The sequence below is a fragment of the Pelmatolapia mariae genome, linkage group LG3_W, assembly GCF_036321145.2.
Source record: "Pelmatolapia mariae isolate MD_Pm_ZW linkage group LG3_W, Pm_UMD_F_2, whole genome shotgun sequence".
In the NCBI taxonomy this organism is placed as follows: Eukaryota; Metazoa; Chordata; class Actinopteri; order Cichliformes; family Cichlidae; genus Pelmatolapia; species Pelmatolapia mariae.
In genome coordinates, this window is record NC_086229.1 from 43,416,421 (window position 1) to 43,434,574 (window position 18,154).

Here is an 18,154-nt window from a genome sequence, read left to right on the forward strand (position 1 = left end):
TATTGAGAGGAAGCGCGGGGGGGTAATGGGGGGATTGTTTGATGGAGGGATGAAGCGGCCGCAGGTTAATAAGAACCAGACAATCACATTCCACATTTTAAGTCTGTGCTTCACAACCCGTTCACCCTGTCAGACAAACATGTGTTTCTAATATATGCATGCTGTGCGACTTTTCGGACAGCCTAAGCATATAGGAACTGTGCAAATCAAGTAACCAATACGTCCAAACTGTACCGTCGTCTTTAGCAAATCATTGATTTATTTCTACGATCTGAGGTGACTTCAAACCACCTCTGTTTGCCACGATGCCAATGATGTTTGTTCTGGTTCACCACATTGGGGTTAGGTTCCCCACTCTGGTTGGAGGATTGTGCCAACTTCTGTAATCTTTTAGTTTGTAAAAAATTACGTCCAGATGGGATAACTTTACATCTTTGTGCCTCAAATTCTTGTGGCGTGTGGTTAAATGAAACCGCATGGGAAGTTTGTAGGGAAACGTCTCTTTGTTAAAAACTAAAGGAGATCCGAAACATGACAAGAAGGTCCTAAGCCAAAAAGATCTAAAGACCCCACTCCTTTAGACGTTGACTATGCATTGTATTCAATAAACATTTACAGTACTTTGGATGAAATAATATTTTTCACAGGTGTCAGATACAATTAGCAAGGAAAAAGTAAAATATGACAAAAAATGTAGAAGAGAAGAACTTTATACTGAAAAACTATTAACTAATAGGATCATATTTAGTGACAATATGTTTCTCTGCTGATTATTAAAAAAAAAATTGACAAACTGTCGGTCAACTCCCAAACTAAAGCTGAACTTCATGAAACTTTGTGAAAAGCCGGAACATGGCGTCAAAGTTGAGATGACCTAGTCGTCGTCCACACCCTCCTCCTCCCTGACCTCCAAATTTGGATTGTTTTGTATATAAGAATAGTTCTGTTCAGCAACACAAATCAAAAGATTAAAGGTTGTGATTACGTCACCAACTGCTGTGAAATTAGTTTTAGGAGAGAACTTGTGCTTTCTAATAACTCCACAGCAGTCTAAAGAAACTGGCTGCAGTTCAGGGTGTAGCAGATGGTGCTCATGAGCTAATCCCAAATGAAATGGCTAGTAGACCCAACCCACTTTTTATTTTAGAGTCCAGAAAAAGACCACTAATATTATGTTTATGGATTTTAATTGTTCCCATAAAACACTAGCATGCTGCTAATGCATGCCAGTTGGTCTAGTAAGGTTTTACAAACAGTTATAAACAACAGCTAACATGAGAATTGTGGTTAAACCGCAACAGAAATTTGTACATGTGTCCAAGAAACAGCTGCTTGTGGTGGTCAAATGTTAACCGCTATCAGGATATAGATAGCAGATTAAAATTAAAGTGCCATAAAGTGGTTCTTTGTACCCGGAGGTCAAGTTCAAGGTTCGTATGATAGGTTGATATAAACATTTATGACAACTTTTTATACATAAAAATATTTAGTAAGTATGACTTCTCACAGTTGTGTTATTTCTTGTGTCTTCTCGCTTTGTTCAGTCATGTTATCTTTTCATTTTAATTCTCTGAAGGTCTCGCTGTGCACTATTTGAGTGTGGAAACAGATCCACGTGTGCATGATTTTCTCATGACTAAATGCAGACTGCACAGCGTGATTGGACAAAATTACTTTGCTCTTAATGCTAAACACAACCAGACAAATAGGCTGTGGTGAAAGTGAAATGATGAATGATGAAAGTTGCCCACAAAAGAGCGCTGAGGCCTCATCCACATTTTCTAAAACTGGTAACATGAACTCACTCAAAGCAGCAGGGTTCAGTGGAAAACAATACCACAGGCAATATGGTTTGCTGTATGAAATGCCAAAGTTTAGACATGACATTTAAGTTAAATGTCATATCTCATGAGCAGTTTTTAAACCTATACCTTATGTGTATTTTCTCTCTTGCTGTGGTGGATGTTTGAACGGTCTCACCACACATTCAGGATGGATCAACATATCTCAAACTCTGCTTTCATGAACAATTTCAGTTGTGCTCAGAAGTTTAAACACAAGCTGTTCTTTTCTCAGGGTGGAATGACTGTGCAGCATACATCTTTGATGATTTAAATCAATCAATCAATAAAATAAACAAGAACTGCTGAACAAGTTTGAATTTATTTTGGATTTTCTCTACACAGGTTCAAATGTATGCATGCAGGCCCAAATACATTCACATCCTGACTAATATTTGATTAAATGTCTCTTAGCAAGTTGCACCTCAATCAAGTTTCTTATGGTTTGGCCTTGGACCTTTCCATCGTCCCGAGTATTGGTCAATCCCATGAGTGTCAAACAAATCCTTTTTCTGTTAGCAAAGAGAAGCTACCAGTTGTAGTCAATCATGATCACTAATGAGAAGGTTATAGGCCTTGGCCTTGACAAGTTAAAAGACATTGTAGGTCCTTCAGCACCACTCATTAAAAGATTTAAGTGAGTGTGTGTATTTATTTGAGCCGGTATGTATTTTAAATCAATCTCATATGACTTATGGTCCATAGAAAGAAAACAAATCTCATAAGAAGATGATAAAAAAGATAAAATACACCCAAATACTTTTGCACACCAATTCTTGTTTTTCTAAAGTCAGAAAAATGTATACTCTTTCCACCCTGGAAAAAGAACAGTTCAAAGAAGTCATTAAAAACCCCAAATTACCACGACATTCATGCCCATGATGTAACCTGCTGAACACAACTGTAAGTAATGAGATTTGTTCACTGGGAAGAAAATCCAGATTTTCTCCTTTTTTTTTTTTTTTTTTGGTTTGTTTGATTTTTACTACGGTAGCACCTCCCATAGCTGTTAAGGTCAGTGGTTTGGAATACCATGCCAGTCTTTTTCTTCTCAACTGGACACTACTACCAAAAACTCTAGAAACTCATGCAGAGTGCCTGGTATTAACCCCTATTGGCAATCTCGCCTTGGAAACGTCTGACCCACTCTGTCATCCTGTGAGTCATTAAGAGTCACAGGGGAAAGCTATGAATCATTTGTGAGACATCATGTGAGTTATTCAGCTCACGTGGGTCCAGGTGAAAGTTGAAAACCAAGTCGAGCTGCCTTAAATTCAAGCCCTTAATGCTGCCATGATCTGGATGATCATTGTGGTTAACATTACCAAAATATGCAAACTTTAGCAAGTTAATGTTTTGTAATCTTCGAAGGCTACATTTTGGCATCTACCCTGTTATTACCAGCTGTGATCCCAGTGTCTGCTTCCCCAGCGTTAAACAATCTCACTCTGCTTCAACCATGTTTAAAACAGTTATGTTCACCAACCACAATCCAGCGTTTCTACAAATCAGTAAGTGAGCGCTGCTATTCACGATGTTCTGATTACATCAAATCGGCAATCAATGTTTCAAAAGTCCATCATTTATGGTAAAGGTTGTCAGGAATGGTTTGGTAAATGTTGAGTCACTCGGCTACAGATACAATTTTATTTTCATTAATAATGTGTGGGAAATCTGTCATGTCTGGCTCTGTGCTCTTTTTCCTCTTGTGATACAAAAATTTCACTGATGTAAAACTAACTAGAAATCACTGTAGTCTAAACTCAAGACTATTTTACACAAAGTATTTGATCGTAGTAACTACTTTCCAATCTTTCCAATCCATTTCACCATGAAAACGAGGAGAAAAAAGATTTAAAAAGAGTATTGTTGACTTAGTTGACTATTAAAATAAGACCCTCCTTCACTCTGTAGGTTTTCTCTTTTTGTACAATCATGAGTTTTCAATACCAGGAACTAGGAAATGAGGCAGTGCAGCCACATGAAAGACAAACCACACAGGAAGGTAGCAGAAAGTGGAATACAATGACCTAAACCTCTCATTACTGATTTTAGACAGTAAAAGAAAAGCTTTTTCATTTTTTCCCCAGATGTTTACCAAAATAAACTCTGACTTCTCACAGAACTTGGAAATGTGATGACATATAAACACATAAGAGATGAGACTTTGCGGAGCTTCAAAGAAGCAAATCAGCAGATCAAACAGGACACTGATCACTGCAATCAAGGACGTGTTGTTCAAAGCAGCACCTGCTAAAACTGGGCCCATTTTTGAGTTTGCATTTAAAAGCAGGTCATATAACCTTGTTCTGATGCTGTGCCCCCCATCTGATGACACAGCACAGTAAGAAACATGGTGTCAGAGCTCTTGGATGCTTTTCACTGCCCCTCTTTGCTCACCTCTCCAACACGCTGCTGTTTTGTGTATAGTCGTCTCTCCCTTGGGTGCTTCTCACCGTGCACATCATTAACCTCAGCATTTTATTCTGCCCCCCACCCACCTCCTACCTTCTTGGCCAAACTGTGCAAATGAGGCAAAGATAAATACTGCCTCTCGTTCTCATTCATTAGCAGGAGGTGAGGAGGTGGTTCATTTTTCCTGAATTACAAGAACATTTTAATTGTTTCCATTAACATAATAACATTGCTTATTTCTTTGCTGAGACGACTATTGATTCCCTGTTCAACCAAACATCTGGGAAAGCTTGAAAACTAGAGTGTATGTAAAACTGTAATGTAATGTGTATTAATAAAGCTATGACAAATATACTGCAATTGCCCACGATTTTAAACCCCTGCAGGGTCGAATTATCAGCCGGAAAAAGCAAGATTTATCCCTGAATCCCAAAAAACTTTTTGGCTGACATACAGCAGGGATTTTCAAACTGTTCAGGTCCAAGGAAAAGTTACAAAGGAGAAAATGTTCAGGGTGGTCAATGATTCCTTAAAGACCCCCTTGTGGAGCAACATTAATATTTTTCCTTACAGAGTACATAAAAGGAAATAATTGACACAAGATCCTATTCTATTCATGTAAAGTGCCCCAGGCTTTATGTATATGCTCTCTTTAATGATGACCCTGTGTAACACAGTTTTTCTTTTTGTGTATTTTGCATAATATCCTGATGCTTATACTGCCAAGGTTGAGAAAATATGTATTTTATCAGACAATTCATAATTTTGATTAAGGGACACAAAAGCAAAGATGCATGAGCAATCACGTAAAAACATTTGGTACATATGAAAAAAAGATTTTTCTCGTTCTTCTTCAACTATAGATTCTAAACAAGGGTGTACTCAAACCAGATGATCCATACTGTGCATGAGTGCTCTCACCCCAACTGGTCGCAGCAGATGGCCCCGCCCCTCCCTGAGCCTGGTTCTGCCGGAGGTTTCTTCCTGTTAAAAGGGAGTTTTTCCTTCCCACTGTCGTCAAAGTGCTTGCTCATAGGGGGTCATACGATTGTTGGGTTTTTCTCTGTATGTATTATTGTAGGGTCTACCTTACAATATAAAGCGCCTTGAGGCGACTGCTGTTGTGATTTGGCGCTATATAAATAAAAATTGAATTTAATTGAGTGTGCTTGATCTCCCCCTGTTGTCCTATGTGATTGATCTGTGGTATTACTGGGTACATTTCTCAGACCTGGTTCAGTTGTATTATTGTGGGATCTTCACCTTACAAATTAAACCTGCCTGAGAAAACCTAAAGCTGTAGCTGGTACCACATACTTAAGCTCAGTATGAAAAAAGGTGAACTGTAGAGGGGGTACAGGTATTCTCAGGCACAGTACAAGGCAACCAAGCTTGGTGTAAGTGCACCCTGAGAACCTCTTAATATAATGCTATTACAGAATTTTTCTCTAAATCAGGGATATATCTTGTGGAGGGGCCCTGAGCAAGCCTGACACCATTTAGTTCATACTGTGCCTTTATGGATATACAAGTTTTAAATGACCATGGAAACAGGTCTAGGAGGGAGTAGAAAGGAAACTGAGCTGGACCCAGTTTTGAGAAGGTGTATTAGCACCAGAGAGATTTATGTAGGAGACATCTGGTGGTCATGCAAAGACATGCACGTAAGATCTCTGTTGTTAAATGTCCTGGCAAATGTAATCTTGCAACATTATGAAAACTATGAAGTTCCTTACATTTCGAAAGGGTAAATTTAAACCCAAGGGTGCGTTTTGCAATCCCCCAACCGAGTACATTTGATAAACCACAGCATCAAAAAGCAAAAGTTTAGAGCATATCATAAAGAAAATGTTAAGTCAAAAAGATGAGGATGAAACTCATTGGTCACAGTTGAGTTTGACTGTATTTAACTGGGAAACAACACATGCTATACATCCATTCAGTGTCCTGTGGAGATATGTATGGCACTAACAACTAATAACAGCCATTCAATCCACTGCATATACATATCAAATACCATTACAAACTGACAGGTATGGATGTATGCGAATTGCGTGTGGCTGGTTGAACACACAAAGTTCTCTATAATAGCAAAAGCTATATTACTAATTTCACTCTCCTTCACGGCTGTTTGAAAATGTAGAAATCTGATACAGCTTCCTTCTTCAAATTTAAAACATCCACAAGAAAAGAGTATACAGAACATGTTCTTTGGATGCCCAGTTCTGTACTAAACACAGCATTTTATCTGTTCGTGCTGCCCTAATGGCTTTGCTGCTTCACTGGTGAGGGACAATAAGAATCCCGTAGGCTCTCTGTAAAGCTTAAGTTATAAATAGGTCTAATATATAAACTGACCCTTTCCATCCTAATACTGTTATATGGAGGTTTATGAAGTAAGTGCCACAAGGGACAAGTGGATAAAGCTGGTCTACAAAATAATATACTGTATTTATTAATTAAAATACCAAAATCCTAGTAGGAAAAGACAAAGTGACATGGTAAAGCAGATTTCCAGCTTGTTCAAAAACACTATCTCGTTTGAAAAGAATGAAACAGTTCGTGAGAACACAAATGACTTTTTTTATTTCCTCCTTTCCTTTCAGTATGTTAAACACACACACACATGCAAATAATACGTGCAGTACCTTCTGTGGTTCCTTGATCCTTTCTAATGAAGGAACATTATGTTCACATTATGCAGCTCCACGTCTTGTTTTTCTTAGAATAAATAAGGAACGGCTACTGGTCTAATTAGGATGTTGTCAAAAACCACCTCACAGAGTGAGCTTAACATACATTAATATGCAAAGATACTTGCTCGTTCACTGACAGGAAGAGACACACACACACATGCGCAAACATACACACACACGTAAACAGACAGGCAGAGCTAATAGGCCCCTTGGCAGTGCTAAAGACTGACGGCCGAGCCACAAAGACGGATCCTGCGTCGACACAGCAGTGGTATTGTGTCAGTCCTGACTGAACTGGCATGTTGCCACACACACACAAGACTAAACTACACTCTAGTCTTCATGATAAAATGTCTAATTTTTTTACGTCATAAATGTGCTTTTCATCTGCAAAGGTAAGTCAAGTCCCCAGTAAGCAGCTGTGTAAATACATTTGTCCCCACAATATCAGCAAAACAAGTACACACACACACACACACACACACACACACACACACACACATAATTTAGAAGTGATTACACTCTAGTCTTCATCCTGTCACGTAATGTGAAATGTTTTAGATTATAAGGATGCGCTTTTCATCACCAAAAGTAGTCGAGTCCTCACTAAGTGGTGGTGTAAATCTGTATGTCCCCATTGTATGAGTAATGCAAGTATACAACCACAGATAATATGTTTTTATCCCTACAGAAGACGTTACACTCTGTTCTTCACTCTAAAATGTTACATTTCACATGGTTTATGTCCCCAACAATAAAGACAGGTCCCCACAGACTGAGCTTGTTATCACTTTTATGTCCCCACAACTCGAGTTATAAAAGCACAGAAAAACTCAGGGATTTTAAGGGGCTCACACAGACTCCTTGCTGTCTGAAACTCAAAGCTAAGCCAGCAGATGAATACAAATAGAAGTGGATTCATAGGATGATGCTGAAACTTTGCTTATGCATGTACATGTGTGGTGTTATTTGCAGCATAAATCATTTTTAAAAGTCACATTTTAACTGACTACATTTGAAGACTTTTTTGTAAAAAAAAAAAAAAAAAAAAGGTTGTTTTTTTCCTTGTGTTTCTCAGGAGTGCCAGATTATTTCACGGTTTTCCTTTCCCCCAAAGCGCGACCTAATTTGAGGTGATTAATTAAATAAGCTTATTTACAATCTTCAAATGACTGAATTAATGGTGTTTACAAAATAATGTTCCCGCCTAATTATAGCTAATGGAGCTCCCACGACATTTGCTGTTTCTACAAACTGTTTAGGAAACATGAGAGTTTTATTTTAGGCATAATATCAGACTTTTCCGGGGAAGCACAGGAGATATTTTAGGTGTAATGAAACATCCTAATACTTGAGATTTTGTCTTTACATAAGCACACTGCCATGGTCTCAAAATGATGTGAATAAAATGACAAATTTAGAGAAAGTCATTAAGAAAAGACGTGCATCATCACTCAGGTCTCTGACAGGTAACAGAAGCACTGAAAATCACAACAGACAGGTACAGCAGCAGATGGCAAAGTGCACTTGCTTCAACCCTCAAACAAACACAAAGTCTGTACCTGTATTGGGACGTCTTTCAATCAAAATGCAACAGGTGGTCCTCCAGATTTCTGAGCCTCCTTGTATCCAGACTTTGATCAGAGAAACAGCCGCATATCAGCTCTGAGCTGAATGAAACTGACGACTAGGAGTTAATGCGGAAAGTGGCCGAATGGGATATACACAGAGTGTGAGAGAGAGGAGGGCACGGGGGAATGGGGAGGGCTGAGAATGAGTGTGATTACGAGAGCAGGAGGAGGAGGAGTGGCGCATGCTGACTTGACTTTCAGGAACTGAAAACATAAACACAAGACAGAGGAAACGAGGAGGAAACAAAAAAGGAGCAATGAAGGGAGAGGCAGAGGTGATGGAAAGAGGTAGGGAAGATGAAGAAGTGTCAGGGAACAAGGAAGGAGAGGAAATGGAAAGAAAGACGGGGCATAAAAGGAAACAAGTAGTTAGAAAATGAGCAAAGATAAGGGTGGGAGGAAGGTGTAGGAGTGGTAAATGGGGAAGAGGCTAAGGAGACCACAGGAGAGAATAAGTAGAAAAGCAGTATAAGGTTACAAGAAGAATGAAGGAAACAAAATGCAGAGGACAAAAGGGAAAGTGTGAAGGGTCTAAAAGGGAGATGAAAATGAGATAGGGCAGGGACACAGGAAAGAGGATGAGATATATGCGGGAAATTAGAAAATAGACAAGTTAAACTGAGATATAAGAAAGAAAAATAAAAGTGATGAAAAAAGGCGTATAAGATAAAAGTGAAAAGGTCGTAGAAAAAGGCGAGAGAGTGTTAATTCAGGAGACAGGAAAGGAGGCAGATAAGAAGAAATAGTTACATAAAGAGAAGAAGGGAAAAAAATAAGGAGGTGGTAAGCGGAAGAAGTGGGTAAAAAATAGACAAGGTTTTAGAGGATGAATTGAGGAAAGGAGGTAGAGAGGGGGGACGAGGTAGAAAGAGAAGAAGTGCCTGAAGGAGGGAAGTAAGTAAATGGAGGGCGGGAGGGACTGAGTAGGAGGAGGATTAAAACGACAGGATAAAAGCTCTATAAAAAGGACAGACAGGACAGCGGAGCTCAGAAGAAAAATAGAAAAGGAGTAGTCGACCAGAGGAAGAATACTACAGCATAGTACATCTACTCAAGTGTGAACTGATCCTCTATGAGGATACTAAAAGCTGCCCGAGAACCAGATCTGACCCAGTAAAGTCAAATCCAGGGAATAATAGTTACCATGTTTCCAAGATAGTGGTCTTCCTTTTTCCCTCTTGTCTGGCAGCTCCATCTTCTCTCCATTATTATTGCACCCGCTCTGTCCCTCTATCAGTCATAGTCCCTGCATCTAAAGACTTCTCTGTCACCTTCACCCTCCTGCCATTCCTTCTCTCTCACTTTACCCAGCAGTAGCTCAGTTTCTACCAGCAGCCTGTTGGCCAACAGCACAGGACGCACCAAACATTTTGATGTTGAATAACTGGTGGCTGGCACTAATTTCTCAACTTCTAGTCATGGTTGAAAAATAGCAACAAAATGAAAGCTGAACCAATGTTGCGGGCGTTACCATGACGTTGGTTTGAAGGAGTTCTTACAGAGATTGCACTGTGTTTCCAAACACAAAAAACCATGTGTTCAAGAAGAGCGTTCTACTAATAAAATAAAGTTTCTTAGTCAAAAGACTGAAAAGAGAGAATTCCTGACAGGCTCTGGTAATATTAGTCTGTGTACAAGGAGTAGACATTCAGTGGATATCTGTTCACAGCCACGTACTAACCATATTAATTGTTGCTGTTTTAGAAAAACAAAAACATATTCATTTTATTCCTTCTTTGGAATAATCTGATCTATATTTGTCACTTTGTAAGAGATTGATGTGATCTTTATTCCATGTGAAAGTAACACTGACATCCATCCTTCAACTATGACCAGTTTTGAAAGGGAGAAGACATTAGCATCTTATGTCTGCTGGATCTTTGCAACCATTTTCCCACTGGCAGCTACAAAAAAAAAAAAAAAAGAAAAGAAAAAAAAATCCAGATGCTACTCACAACCATTAAGGGAATAGTCGAACCTCCTCTTGTTACTTGCGGCTGCCATGTGGTCGCTAACCGGTCCCTAGGGTGCTAGCTGTCTGTTAGGGTTCACCACGGCTAATATTAACTCACTGAGCTTGACTGCTTGGCCGAGTTTGTACTTTCTAGAGCATTTTAATACAGTTCCAGTTACGGTATATACAGTTTATGTATGCAGCTTGTTAACCACAATTACTAGCTTTAACCAAAATCTTACCACTTACCACTCCCAGCCAACTATGCTAACTTCTGCCTCCAAATAGCTAACATAGCAGTGTCAAAAAAAGGCTAATGTCACCCTGTGAAGTTAAATAAGTAACAAACAAGAAATTCTCAGCATTTAATTTGAAATAAGAAAAACAAACAAAAAACTTGCTCTCCAGTGTCATACTAATTTGATCAACAGCATTAAGCTTGAGGTTTCAAAATCCAAGTTCACAAACGGAGGACTTACTAGCCATGCGCTAGCTACGTAGAACCTAGGTCACCAACAGCTGGAGGGACATGCTATTCAATATGGATCCAGACTGATTAGATTTTAATGGACTTTTTTCAATCTGCGCAGGTTTTTTCTATTATTTACAGTTATTTTAATGTGCACAGCTTTTTTCTTTGCAGTAGTCACTGGAGGTACATAGATCAAAATGCATTGTAACTTACCCTCCGTGATGCTACTCAGCCAATCAAATTATTTTTACAAAGCAATGATGCGAATGTGCACATGCGTGAAAACAAAACTTTGCTAGGTGTCCAAAGACGTAAGTGAAAGAACAGAGGGGGTTAAACTTGTTGTTGTTATTTTTGTCGAGATTTTTTACATGTGAAGTGTAGTTATGGACAAAAAAGAAACTCAAACTAGACTTCTTTTTTTAATGAAACACTTAGCATTTATTTTTTAATAATTTTATTACTGAAGAGCTCTCTGGTTCATACTGAAAGTAAATAAACACTGCTGAAAGGCTACTGAATTTAATTGAATACCTGATGTAGAAGCTTCTCCCTTATTTCCAGGTATAAGGCATGACTCATCCACCTGGAAATTTATACTCACCACAAACATATTTGACGTTGAAACATTCCTAAGAATACAGTTTGGCTCTCTGGGAACATAACTTTTATAAGACATGGATGATGTACCAGGCAGTGCTGGGCAAGTAGCAACTGAACCACAACAGTCGAGTTGGGGCTTGTAATAAGGAGTTGACACCAAAATGCTTGGATACTTCCCAGAGATGCAGAACTTGTGGGCATTATCAGTTACCATCACTACTCCTTTAACCAAATATTTTTACTGACCTTCCACTAAACATAAGTCTTGTTTTAAGAGCAAGAGCAAAAAAGGAAGCATCTGGCTACATTATTCGCTCTATTATAGATTAATCTGTACTCAAATTATCAGCACCTAAAGTTCAAAAGGTAGGTATTAAATGCTATGATAACCAATAAATTGACTTAATCCTGCAAGAAGATTCCATCACGCAGTCCAGATTCCTCCTAATAGCTGTGAAGAGGTCCGTGTGAAAACACGTGTGGAAAATGACCATCAGGACTCCCATTTGTGAGGCAAATAACACCAGCTAAACCACTTGACACTTCTGACCCCTAAAGGTCAACAGTGGCAAGAGGTCAGATTTAATGAGCCTTATTACTTTGTGAGGGCGGACAAAAACATGAGATAAGGATGTCAAAGTATTACAAGTAAACTGCCGAGTCATAGCACAAGGGTGAAGACTAAACAAAAGCAAAGGAACATAGAACCGCACAAACAGTAATAAAATGAAAACATTGTGAAGTTTAACCTGACAACCCGTTCTTGAATGTTTTTGTAGCCAGTATGTTTTGCTTTGAAGCTGCCAAAAAAACTTCAAACCTCCCTACCAAGTATCAAGAAGTGTAGGAGTGCCCCTGGAGTCTGTTAAAGTTGACATAAGAAAAAAATGATCCAGACTTAGCCCTTTATCATTTTCATAGAGTGTTTATTCATGCTGTACTTAATATTATTTTTTTCTTGAAATGCAGCAAGTGAATCCAGTTATTTAGAGATTGAGCATGCACCTCTCTCAACCTCCAGTCGACCAAAGTCACTTCAAAGACAACAGCTGACTGCAGACTTGGTCCTGGTCTTTGAATCAACTATTTCAAATGCAACAAGACTGCAAGTTGCACACAGTTGCAATAATTTTGGTCATCCTGTGGTCTCTGTGGGCTGTGTCATATCATATGATTCAGGATAATATTGGTAAATAGTTTTAGGTGATTAAAAAAAATTGTCACGATAGCAACACCATGCACTTGTGTTCCCTGTTGCATGCAATAATGAGAAAAGCCCATGCATGTCTGAGACTGAGAGCAGCATGTCAACTTCAGATGATGATTTCATATGTAAAACGAGAGCTACTTCAACAACTTCCAACAAAGCACAGTAGTTTCTTTTTTTAAATGCATGACAACTGTTCCTGCTAATGATGAATACAACAAACATTTTTCACTATTTGAACCAAAATAAACACACTTGTATATCCTCACGTGCCCTCAAGGCCATAAGGGCACGTGGGGATATACAAGCAGCTGGTAATGACTCCCGCTCAACTGCGTTTCATATGACAGGAAGATCAAATGGTGAATGAAAATTACTTATATGGTTACATTAAAACGCTCAATCCAATATACAACACATAATTTATATAACACATAATACCTAAAACATATACGACACACAAAGGATAAGTTACCTTAGTCACTGTTAAAATAAAGTGTGAAGTAGTGATGTTATACTTTTTACTGGTTTTACCAGTGCTTTTGTGCTTACATTTGTCGTATGCTATCACTGTAAATAGTGCTGTCTCACTGCTTTTGCACTGTTATCCTGCTGGCAGCTTATTTTAGCTGAGTCACACTTCAAATGAGTAAGTGTGTCATCAGCTGCACGTCAGTGGTCCCACATGATCAAAGCTTAACTTTTTATGGTTTAATGGTAGGGCAACTATCATGAAAAAAAAATCTAACTGACAATAAATGTATCAAATTAAGATAATAAATGTTGCCAAGATCCAAACCACGCCTTTTTCTCCAGGTAACACAAAGTAGTGTCTGTATGCAGCTAAACTCTTCAGACGTTCGTTGCTGCTGAGAGGAGAAATGGCACATGGATATCAGTTTTTTTCAGAGAAATTCTCTTGTTCAATTTGTATAGATTTACTGAAGGATCCAGTAGCTATTCCCTGTGGACACAGCTACTGCATGAGCTGTATTAAGACCCACTGGGATATAGAGGATCCAAAAACAAAATACAGCTGCCCTCAATGCAGGAAAACCTTCACATGTAGGCCTCTCCTGGAGAAAAACATCATGTTAACAGATCTAGTGGAGGAGCTGAAGAAGACTGGATTCCAGAAACTCTACCAAAAGCAGAAGCAAAAGGACCTTGAGCTGAGGCGACTAAAAATCCAGGAGACAATCCAAGATAGAGAGAAAGATGTGAAGCTACTTCAACAGGAGGTGGAGGTCATCAATGGCTCTGCTGACAAAACAGGGGAGTACTGTCAAAAGATTTTCACAGAGCTGATCCGGCTCATCAAGAAAAGACGCAATGATGTGAAGCAGCAAATCAGATGCCAGCAGGAATCTGAACTGGGTCTAGTCAGAGAGCTTCAGGAGAAGCTGGAGCAGGAGATCACTGAGCTGAAGAGGATGGATGAGGAGCTGGAGCAGCTCTCACACACAGAGGACCACGAGCAGTTTCTGCACAACTACCCCTCACTGTCAGCACTCAGTGAGTCTACACGCTCATCCAGCATCAATATTTATCCTCAGATGTACTTTGAGGAGCTGAAAGCAGCTGTGTCAGAGACTAGAGATAAACTGCAGGACATCCTGTGCGAGACATGGACAGTGGGTGCTTTTATACCAAAGACCAGAGCAGATTTCTTAAAATATTCACGTGAAATCACACTGGATCCAAGCACGGCAAACACACGGCTGTTATTATCTGCGGGGAACAGAAAGGCAACATTAATGCTGCAACATCAGTCTTACGCTAACAACCCAGGCAGATTTACTGAATATAAACAGGTCCTGAGCAAAGAGAGTCTGACTGGACGTTGTTACTGGGAGGTGGAGTGGAGAGGGAGAGGAGTCGGGGTAGCAGTTGCATACAAGAGTATCAGCAGAGCAGGTGACTCAGAACAATGTATATTTGGATTCAATGACAAATCTTGGTCACTGCGTTGTTACACAAACAGTTACATATTCTGGTACAACAAAGTCCGCACTGACGTCTCAGGTCCTCCGTCCTCTAGGATAGGAGTGTACGTGAATCACAGAGCAGGTGTTCTGTCCTTCTACAGCGTCTCTGACACCATGACCCTCCTCCACACAGTCCAGACCACATTCACTGAGCCGCTCTATGCTGGGCTTTTGCTTTTTTACTCTAATGAAGATAGTGCTGAGTTCTGTAAACTGAATTAGACAGATGTCATTAAGGGAAAGTTGGTTAATAATATATGTTTTGTGCAGAGACTGGCCGACAATCCCACTTTATGGGTAGCAAACTCACTTATCAGTTGTTGCCTAGTGTATGATTGACTACTATAGTGGGTTTTACACTATCAGCAATCTTAAAATCAAAAGGAACACTATTTTATTGTGTTTGGGAGAAGAATTAAAACATTTTGAGAAAATGGATTCTAAAAAATAATCACAAAAGAAATTCCAATAAGCCAAACTGTTTGTTTGTATCCAGGAGGACACCACTGGAATAAAACATGCACAATCATTAATGATTTTAAATGCTAAAAATATAGCAAATCATCTGAACTTAGACAGGACTTTCTTTTTTCTATGCATGAAACCTTGTTTTTGAATGATGTGGACTGGAGCACAGAGTGGTAAAGGCGGATGCAGCTTCTTTGATCTGAAAAGTGAAGCCAACATGGAAGAACCTTAAATCTGCATTCTGTTTAACGGACACAAAGCGGCGATACCTGTGGCTGCAAAAAGATGCCCAGTTCTAAGTCAGAAGTTAGTGGGAAAACAACCCTCTTCCCTGACCTCTAACCAACGTTCCTGATCAGTTTATGGACTCAGCCAATCATTTCAAGTCAAATTGAATAAAAACGTAAGATAAATGACCACACCCTAAAATGAATTTATGAATGAGAAATGATGACGATCCAGCTCTTACTCTTTGCATGAAGTTTCACAATCAGATTCATCTGTTGCTCGTCACATCCTGTTTCTTATTACCAAGATGGTGAAAAATCATCTTGAGACTTCAAAACAAGACTTCATGAGCAAATGGGTGATGTCTATGATTACATTTTTTAAGTATTTGTTTTCTGATTGTTTGGTCTGTTTGTTAAAAAAAATATATATAAAAAATATACAATATGGCAATTCGTGCCAAGAAAGTAGCATGCGCAACTCAATCGGTCCATTTTGTATAGAAGAAGAGTCAAATGATGTGTTGTGGACTTTTTTTCACCCTTAAAAAGTGAAGAATCTTTACTTTGTGTACATGGAGACAAATCAGTAAACATGAGACTGGTCTGATGAATAATCATCTTCATAAAACTGAGAATAAGGGACTGGAACATCGTGACCAGAAATGACTTCATACATTACATTTTGTGAATATTGAGACTCATTTGGTAAACTATGAAAGCTCTGCAAACAAAATCAGTTTATATTTGATTCTTCTTGCTTGCACTTATCAGTATTGATTGATTGATTGATTGATTGATTTATTGATGGATAATACTTTATTCATCCCGACAGAAATTGAAATTGGAAATTTAGGGCTAAATAAAATGTGTGTGTGTAAATAAAATGTACTAATGATTGCTCACCGGTTCATGTCTTTTGATTTATGATTAATATTCTTTTCAGAATAAAATGATCCTACACAACATATTAAGAAGTCAACACAATGTTTCATATTTTACGTCTATTCCACTAACTCAGCGCTGGTGACCAATCTAGATTCCACTTGTTCCACACAAAACTTCTACTTCAGAGACAAGAGATAAACTAAACGACACGGTGCGTGTGAGAGACAAGTGGAGAAACATCTCACTGAAAGTCAGTGAAGTGGATATTTTGCTACTTCTGTAGCACCAAGTGGAAAATGTCTCAAAGGAAAGCTTCTAAAAACACTGGGAATTGTCACCTTTCTGTTGCGTAATGCATAAATATGCTTATTGCTGTAGAAATCATCTCGACCTTTACAGCTGACCTATTCTTTGTTCCAGTGAGTTCATGGATATCTTACACTGGTCAGCTTGTTTTCTGTCTCTTCTTCCGGTTTCTCCACATCATCTTTAATCCCTCTAACTTCCTGTAGCGCTGCCATACATTTCCAGGTCAAACATCATGAGTGGGATTGCATGTTTTCACATCTCACAGCCTCAAGCTTGTGTGCTGACTCCAACTGTCTGCTTCAAAACAGGATGGATGGTCAACGGTCAACTGGCAACGCACACACACACAAACGCACATGCACACATCTGAAGCCAGATAGATGGTGAACTTTGTTGACAACACTGCCCCCTACGGCCTATACTATGTACAACAAAATAAGAGTCTGTGCTTTGAAACAGCACACAGACGCACAGAAGGACCACAAACCCACATCGTAAATGCTTCAGTAATCATTCTTTGTTTTCCAGTCATCCTAAAATAGTTTCAGGAATCAAAAGTTCTTCTGAGCCTGAGGATTTTCTCACGTATTCCTGAGCCAGAAAATAAACACTGACATGCATATTTAACTGCCCCTGAATATCAAAATACCAAATCTGAAAAGAGTTTTAATCTACCTAAATCTGTATTACTCAGCGCAGCTGGTTTAAAACTCTGAGCACTCATTCTAGTTCAGACGTGTTATAATAAAGATTAACAGATAAGAAACAGAGGAAAGTTGGCATTCACTGCTGATATGACGAGGGCTTCACTCTTTTTACTATGAAAGAACTGGCTTTAAAATCTGTAGACATTTTTTAATGGGCATTTATTTATTCTTCAAAAATATAATTTTTGTTTCATTGCGGTGAAAGCATAAAAAACGTAGCAGGCAGCAGTTGTGACCAACTCTCCTATGACATTATGGCTCCAGGGAACTTTATTACAGTTAGGTCCATGATTTCTTGGACAATGACACAGCTTTTGTAGTTTTGCCTCTGTACACCACCAGCACAGTAGATTTCAAAGCAAAGAACTGAAATGTCAAGTGCTGAATTTGTATTTTATAGCTTTTCACTATAACTTTAAATATGAAGACCAAAGAGAAGTCAGTACAAATTCAAGAGGTCATCATCAGAGAGAGCAAAAACTTCAGGAGTGGTCAGATCATAATCCAGGATCTAACCAAGTCAAGAACACCCAGGAGGTAGGCATATCACGGTCAAGGTCTAAAATGAAGAGAAGCCTTCATAAATGGATATACAGAAGCTTTACAGCAAGATGTAAACCACTAGTTACACTCAGAAACAAGAAGGTCAGATTAAACTTTCTAGGAAAAATAAATAATAAAAGAGCCACTGGACAAATGAACCGAAAATGAACTTGTACCAGAATGATGGGAAGGAGAGGCAGAGAAA

At 38.9% G+C, this 18,154-nt stretch overlaps 1 protein-coding gene across 3 annotated transcripts in view; it reads right to left on the minus strand.

Moving 5' to 3' along the window:
• arhgap36 (Rho GTPase activating protein 36) overlaps positions 1-18,154 on the minus strand; it is a 75,085-nt gene that overhangs the window by 35,798 nt on the left and 21,133 nt on the right. Inside the window, exon 1 of one of the 3 annotated variants that reach the window (XM_063469451.1) lies at positions 8,515-9,259. The exons of the other annotated variants lie outside the window; for them this stretch is intronic. The gene's annotated coding sequence lies outside the window, so the exon portion shown is untranslated. Of the gene's footprint in view, positions 1-8,514; positions 9,260-18,154 lie in introns of those variants that run through there. 3 annotated transcript variants of the gene reach the window in all.